Source organism: Gracilinanus agilis, chromosome 5 (genome assembly GCF_016433145.1).
Source record: "Gracilinanus agilis isolate LMUSP501 chromosome 5, AgileGrace, whole genome shotgun sequence".
Classification (NCBI taxonomy): domain Eukaryota; kingdom Metazoa; phylum Chordata; class Mammalia; order Didelphimorphia; family Didelphidae; genus Gracilinanus; species Gracilinanus agilis.
Genome location: NC_058134.1, coordinates 21,591,151 through 21,597,977, shown reverse-complemented (window position 1 = coordinate 21,597,977; position 6,827 = coordinate 21,591,151). Strand labels below are relative to the sequence as shown.

The 6,827-nt window shown below is 43.3% G+C and overlaps 1 pseudogene; it reads right to left on the bottom strand.

Annotated features, from left to right (window-relative positions):
- Window positions 1-6: 6 nt before the first annotated feature.
- On the bottom strand, window positions 7-779 carry LOC123249744 (annotated as a pseudogene).
- Window positions 780-6,827: the final 6,048 nt, after the last annotated feature.

The window sequence follows — 6,827 nt, the reverse complement described above, 5'->3', positions numbered from 1 at the left end:
CCTTGATGGATACTTCAGTGAATACACAGCAGCCAAGAATCCACCCAGATTGTGTCCCAGCATGATCACTGCATCCAAACCCAGGGCACACCTCCATTCTTCAATTGTTTACACAAACTTGTCCTTGGCTTCTGTGGCATCACTACCAAACTGGGGTCTACTACTCCGTCCAAATCCCAGCAGGTCCAAAGCATACACAGGTCTATTTTCACAAAGATCTCCAAAGTTGAGAGCCCAGAGTCCAACACCACCTCCAAAGCCATGGAGGAGGACAAGCGGAGTCTTATGTACAATATCCTGAGAGAATTTTAGTGTCCATATTTTATTTCCATTAGATATATAAACAGGTTCTTTTTTGTATGAACAGGGCACACATTTTAAGATCTTTTCCTCAGCTTCTTTTAGCAGGGACAAAGACATTGGACACCAAGTGGGAGGCCATCCTGTTAGCCATCCTGACCTCTCTCTTCTGAAACGCTTGCCTTTGATCCATTAGAATGGAAGATCCTTGGGGACAGAAGCTGTTCCATTTTTGTCTTTGTATTCTCCAAAAATCCTCTCGGGGTCCTCCTCCTCTGCCATGTCCCCTTTCTCCTTTCTCACCCCAGCCTGGTCCGGGCTCTGGGCGACCCCGAAGAAATGACCCAGTCTCGCCCGAGGCCCCTCGCCACCACACAAGCCGGTTGACAAGCCGACTGAGGAGGCACCGCCTCCCCCGGCCGCGAGACCTTAAGGGCGCGCGCCACCCCGGCCCGGCCCCGCACGTGCCTCTGCGTCATCGCGCTCGCGGGCGCGGCCAAGCGCGACCTCTGTGTCCTGAGCGCATGCGCCTCAGACATCTCCTCCCCGCCTCCGACCGTGGGGGAGGAGTCGGGAGTGGGCAGGTCGCAGAAGTCAATCCTGGAATGGAGCCCGTCCTAGGCTAGGGCCACCCTTCCCGGGGGAGAGAGGTCCCTTCATTCCAGGAGCCTAGATCTAGGGTTGGAAGAGACCCTAGAGGCCTTTTAGTGCGAACCCCGCCTTTTAAAGAGGGGGAAACTGACTGAAGAAGCAGAGAAGAGAGGGCTGGTGCGATGAAAAGCCACGAGGTCAGACTACGGAGGATTTAGCAAGTGCTTTGGGTGTGGAGAAGACCCCAAGATGGTAGCCCAGGCTTTGAGTCGGGGGTTAGTGAGAAGGTGGTAAATGTTATCGTTAGAAATAAATCAGGTGGGTAGAGGTTTGGGATGGGAGTGGGGAAAGGGAAGAAGAGATATGAATCTGAGTGAGAAGAAGGAAGGACCAACCTGGGGGGTGAGCTAATGAAGGCTGAAGTCGTTTTGCTGGCTATACAAGGGTGGAGTCTAAAAGGCTGATTTTAGGACCCAGCCAAGAACTGAGAGGCAGAAGAGGGAACCCAGAAAGGATGTCTGGAATGCCAGAGTGTAGAAAAGATCTTGAAGGCTGTGGCATAAGTCCTAGACTGAGAGAGAAAAGTTGGAGGAGCTCAAATGAGGGAGATCTGCTACAGCACCTCCATTCAGTAGAAGAGGGGTGGGTTGGGACCATGGAATCCCAAGATGTTCAGAGGCATCTCAACTCAACTCAGAGCCCAACTCAGAACTACGCTTGATTTTTTTCCCTGGACTTGTGATTTCATCTGCCTTGGGAGCTCCAGGGGAGGCACCTTCTCTGCAAATAGCCCTGAGAGGTTGTTACTTTGCCCAGTCACAAACCAGGATGGCCCAAGGCAGCACTTCAAGCCAGATTCTTTGTCAATCTGGGACCAGCTTCTTTATGCTGTTGGGCTGCCTCCCTCTCCTCATAAAGTGAATGGAGCACCAGCCAGAATCTTCTAGTAAGGGGAACTCACTACCTCCTAGGACAGCTCATTTCCATTTCTGCACACTTATTGCCAAGAATCTCTTCCTTATATTAAACCTAAATTTGTCTCTTCCTAACTTTATTGTTACCCTGTGAGTCCTGGCATATTCTTGGTTCATATACTGGCCCTGCCTACTTTCTACCTGTGAGATGCTGGACAAGTTACGTTAATGCTGTTGGGCCTCAGTTTCCTTATCTGTAAAATAAAAAGTTTGGACCACTTGACCTCTAGTCTTTCTAAATCTACAATTCTATGAATTCTCCCTAAACAGTAGTTGGAACCTTGCAGGTCACAAAGGGCAAACCAGTAGAGTATATAGATAGATGTGGAGGGGTCAGAGAGTCAGGAAGGGTTTGAGTAAAGTGTTTAAGACAGACTGAAGGCTGTGTGGGTCTGGAGGGGAGGCAACAGAGAAGTAGGCTGTGGTTTAGTAGGGATTCCTGGGTAATGGAGCTGTCAGAGGTGAGGCAATGGCTGGTGATGATGAGGTTGTGGATCTGTGTTTGCCTTCAGTAAATGACTGACACTATTGTTATGACTATTACAATTTGTCTCCCAGTATGACAAAGAAGCTCTTAAACCTGGTCACACAGATAGATTCCTGAGGAATTAGAGGAGACCAAGGAAGAATGAGTTTGTCATCGTCCATTCTTGAGTCCTGGATCACAAAGCAGTCCTGAGTAAACAGTGGAAAGATAAAAGATCCTACTAAGAGCTAATGTGAGAGGAATCATTGAGGAGCAAAGCTTCCCTAACTACCTACCACAACCACACCTCATGGTTTTCTAAATTTGTTTAGCAAAAATGTCTTTAGAAACCCTAGGGATCACTTCTGTCCATCACTTTACAGAAAGAAAATTGAAGTCCAAAGTTGATAAGTGACTTAGACCAAACCCCACAGTGACAAAGCCAGGATTTGAACCAGCATCCTGACTCCATACCCTTTCTCCTGCATTGCCTCTTCTCAATCTGTCAATCAATAATTACTTGTGTCAGGTAGGCACTGCACTAAGTGCTAACAGTACAAAGAGAAATAAAAGTCAGTTCCTGCTCTTATAGAGCTTACAGCCTTGTGGGGAAGACATTGTGCAAATAGCTCTTTATAGACCTGACGTATACAGGATAAACTGGGAGGGTGGGGGGAGCGATGGAGAGAAGGTACTAACATTAAGAGGGATCAGGAAAGCTTCTTAGAGAAAGTGGGACTTGAGAGGAGATTTCAGGGGAGTCCAGAGGCAGAGATGAAGAGGGAAAAAACTCTAGGCATAGGGGATAGCAAGTGAAAATGCCTGGAATCAGGAGATGGAGAATTGAGAGAAATAGCAAGGAGGCCAATGTCCCTGGATAGCAAAGTACATGGGGCTCTGGAGGGTTTTAGAAGCCTGGTACAGATGGTTTTAAAAGCCAAACAGAGGATTTTATATTGGATACTAGAGGCCATAGAAAGCCATAGATGGAGGTCTCATGGCCAGACCTGAGCTTTAGGAAGATCAATGGAGGAGTGAATGGGCTAGAGTGGAGAGAGCCTTGAGGCAGCCAGACCCATCAGCAGCTGTGGCAAAAGCCCAAGTGTGAAGTGACTAGAGCTTGCACTAGACAGAAAAGGCCATATATAAGATGTCATGAAGGTAGAAATGGCAGGACTTGGCATGGTTAGATATGAGAGCGAGAGGGTGAGTGCTCAAGGAGAATATCTCCATTTCAAATGAAGTGACTGGGAGGTTGATGGTACCTTCCACAGTAATAAGGAAATAGGCGGAGGGGATAGGCAGCTAGGTGGGTCAATGGATTGAGAGCTGGACCTAGAGACGGGAGGTCTTGGGTTCAAATCTGACATTAGACATATTGCCTAGTCCTTGCCACTCTTCTGCCTTGGAATCAATATACAGTATTCTAAGATAGAAGGTAAGGTTTAAAAAAAAAAAAAAAAAGGAAGATAGGAAAAGAGTCTTGGGATAAGAGCCCCAATCCCAGAAAGTAATAAGTAGGATAATTTTTTATGTCTCATTCTTTGCATTTAGACCTGGGAATTTTTTTTTTGTAAAGATATTTTATTTTACCAATTACATATAAACCTGGGAATATTTTTTGAAAAAGACAGCTTGCTAATCAAAATAAAAGAATTTCAAAGTGTTTGTAGGGTAACCACCTTCAACAACATAACTTCAAATCTGGCCAAGTTGGAAAGATGGGACAAAACTAAGCTGACAAACTGCAACTGGAATAAAATTTAGAAAGAGTATACAGACAATTTGCTAATAATTAGAGCTGTCCAAAAGTGACATGGGCTTCTTTAGGAGATAGTGAGTTCCCTGTCTCTGGAATTTGTCAAGCAGTAACTAGATGAATTACCTGTCAGATATGTCAGACAGTAAACAAGCTCATTTATTAAGTGATGACTCTGTCTCTTGTGACTACAGGGGCCAGAGGGCCTCTCCTAAGTAAAGACTTCCGATACCACACCACCTTGGAAGCACCAAAAACTTACAGACCTCTAAACTGTGTCCCTGAAAACAGCTCAAAAAAGCCTAAAGTTTGGAACTGTGTCTCCCCACCTCCAGGTGAGCAGAGCTCAACTTTAACCTAAAGTTCAAGTTCAAGAAATAGGCCAGAAAAATGAGCAAACAACAACAACAACAGAAAAAGAATTTGACTCTACAAAGCTATTGCAGGGGCAGGGCAAGACATTAACACAGAAGGGGAAAAAATACATATTGTAAAGCTAAACCCATTTCCTGGAAGTAAAAGACTGAGACGAGTGGTAGAGGACAAATTGAAAAAAGAAATGAGAATGATGCAAATCTCTGTTGTGTATATAAATGTAACTTAACCAATATGGAAATAGGAGGGGCTGGGAGAGGATAAAAGGGTATAATATGATAAGGGAGGGTAGAATAAGAGAGGCATCAGTTAAAACAAAATAGGACTTTGAGGAGGGATAGAATAAAAAAATGAAAAAACATAAGAAAACAGGTTGGAGGGAAATACACAGTAATAACTGTGCATGTGGTTGAGATGAGCTATAAAAAATGAACATAAAAATGATAACTTTAAAATATGGTTTTGGTAAGATTTATTAGTAGCCACTAGAAAATAAAGCCACGTGCCATGCTAGCTAAGGCTGCTTAAAAGGCACGCTGCTGTTGCCTGCCACCAGCATGGTGGATAGAGAGCAAAGAGGAAGTGAAACACCAGCCCTCAGTTTTATCCCTCTGTCTAGGTCATTGCACAACTAGAGAAGCCAGTGGGCTCATGGGAAATGTAGCTCAAGGACCCCAATATTTTCAATAACACAGAGCTCACCCATAAAACAGAAGCAGGTAACAGAATGGATTAGAAACCAGAATCCAACAATATGTTGTTCATAGGAGACACATTTAAAACAGAAAGACACACAGACAAAATAAAGGGCTATCATGCTTCAGCTGAAGTAAAAAAAAAAAGGCAAGGGTAGCAATCACAATCTCAGACAAAGAAAAATAAAGATAAACCTAATTAAGAGAGACTATCTGAGAAACTGTATTATGTTAAAAGATATCACAGACAAGTAATATCAAACATTTTTATAACAAGTTTCCCTATTAAAGGCCTCATTTCTCACCTCAGATCGCCTATCAGTTCTTGCCAAATAAGGAGTGTTTTCTCACATTTATTGGGGGGCATACTAAACAAGGAGTTACTGAATTCCATTGTTTCTGATTTTTACTTATCTACTCTACTGATTTTTTTTCTATTTTTTAAACTGGTAGCAGAGAATTTTGATTTCTGCTTGATAATATAGTCTGAAGTCTGGAAGTGGTTTTACTCCAAAATGAGTAATTGTGGATTAGTCCAAAGTTACAGGTGAGGAACTCAACAAAGGCAAATGACAGCATAGGATGGTAAAATCCAGAGCTGGAAGGAATCTTAGAAATCACCTCTTCCAACCCCCTCATTTTAAGGATGAGTACTTTAAGAACCAGAGATATATGACTGAAGTTATACTAATAATAATAATAATAGTAAATAATAACTAACATTCATATAGTATTTATTATATTCGGGGACAGTGCTAAGCCCCAGAGATAGAAAGGTAAAAGTTCCTGCTCTAAAGGAGCTCACAGTCTAATGGGGAAAACACTATGCAAAAAAATGATGTGCAAACTAAAAATAGAATAAATTGGAAATAACTAACAGGATGCTTCTAATTAATTGGGCAATCTCCTTACTGTCTGACAGACAAAGAGAGGCTTTTGTTCAGTGGTGATTAGGAAAGCTTTTAGTTGTCCTCTTCCAATATTCTCCTCCCTCAGGTCATTTCCCCCAAACTGGGCCTCACCTTTAGGTAGACACAGTGTGCCATAGCCCATCTATACTGGGAAAGATTCTATTTTCTCTTATTCCCTGTGCCCACTCTTCATCCCAGAAATCTGTACGATGTTTCCCTGTGGGTTTACAAGTAAGTACATGGCAGTGGTTGGACTTGCTGCCTTGTATGGAAGTAAGCCAGCCCCATTGTTTATTAAGCATTCTTTATACAGCAAATTCTTTGTGAGCAGTTGATTACTATAGCTTAGTCAGAATGTAGTATCTTTGTATAACAATGTTGTGATGCGTTTATCAACTTTTTAAAGTTTACGAAGAATTTTTCTTACAAAAGACCACAAAAAAAGAGACAAGTGGTCTAAGCATTATTAATTCAATTTTGGGGTAGCTCTCTACTGGCAAGGGGGCCTGATAAGAAATATAGCTTCCCCCACCTGGAGAAAGGAGATGGAGGACCATGAGAAGCAGAAGCCAAGTGGGATAAGGAAAACTCAGGAACTTTGGAGCCCTGGGGGGGGGTTGATGTGGGTGGATCATCCATCCCATGAGCTGATGCCAGTAGCTATGCATGGAACCAGCAATCAAGTGGGCACCTCAAATAGAATATAATCATGAGCAGTTTACTGACCTATTCAAAGAATAGACAGAATTTTGCTGT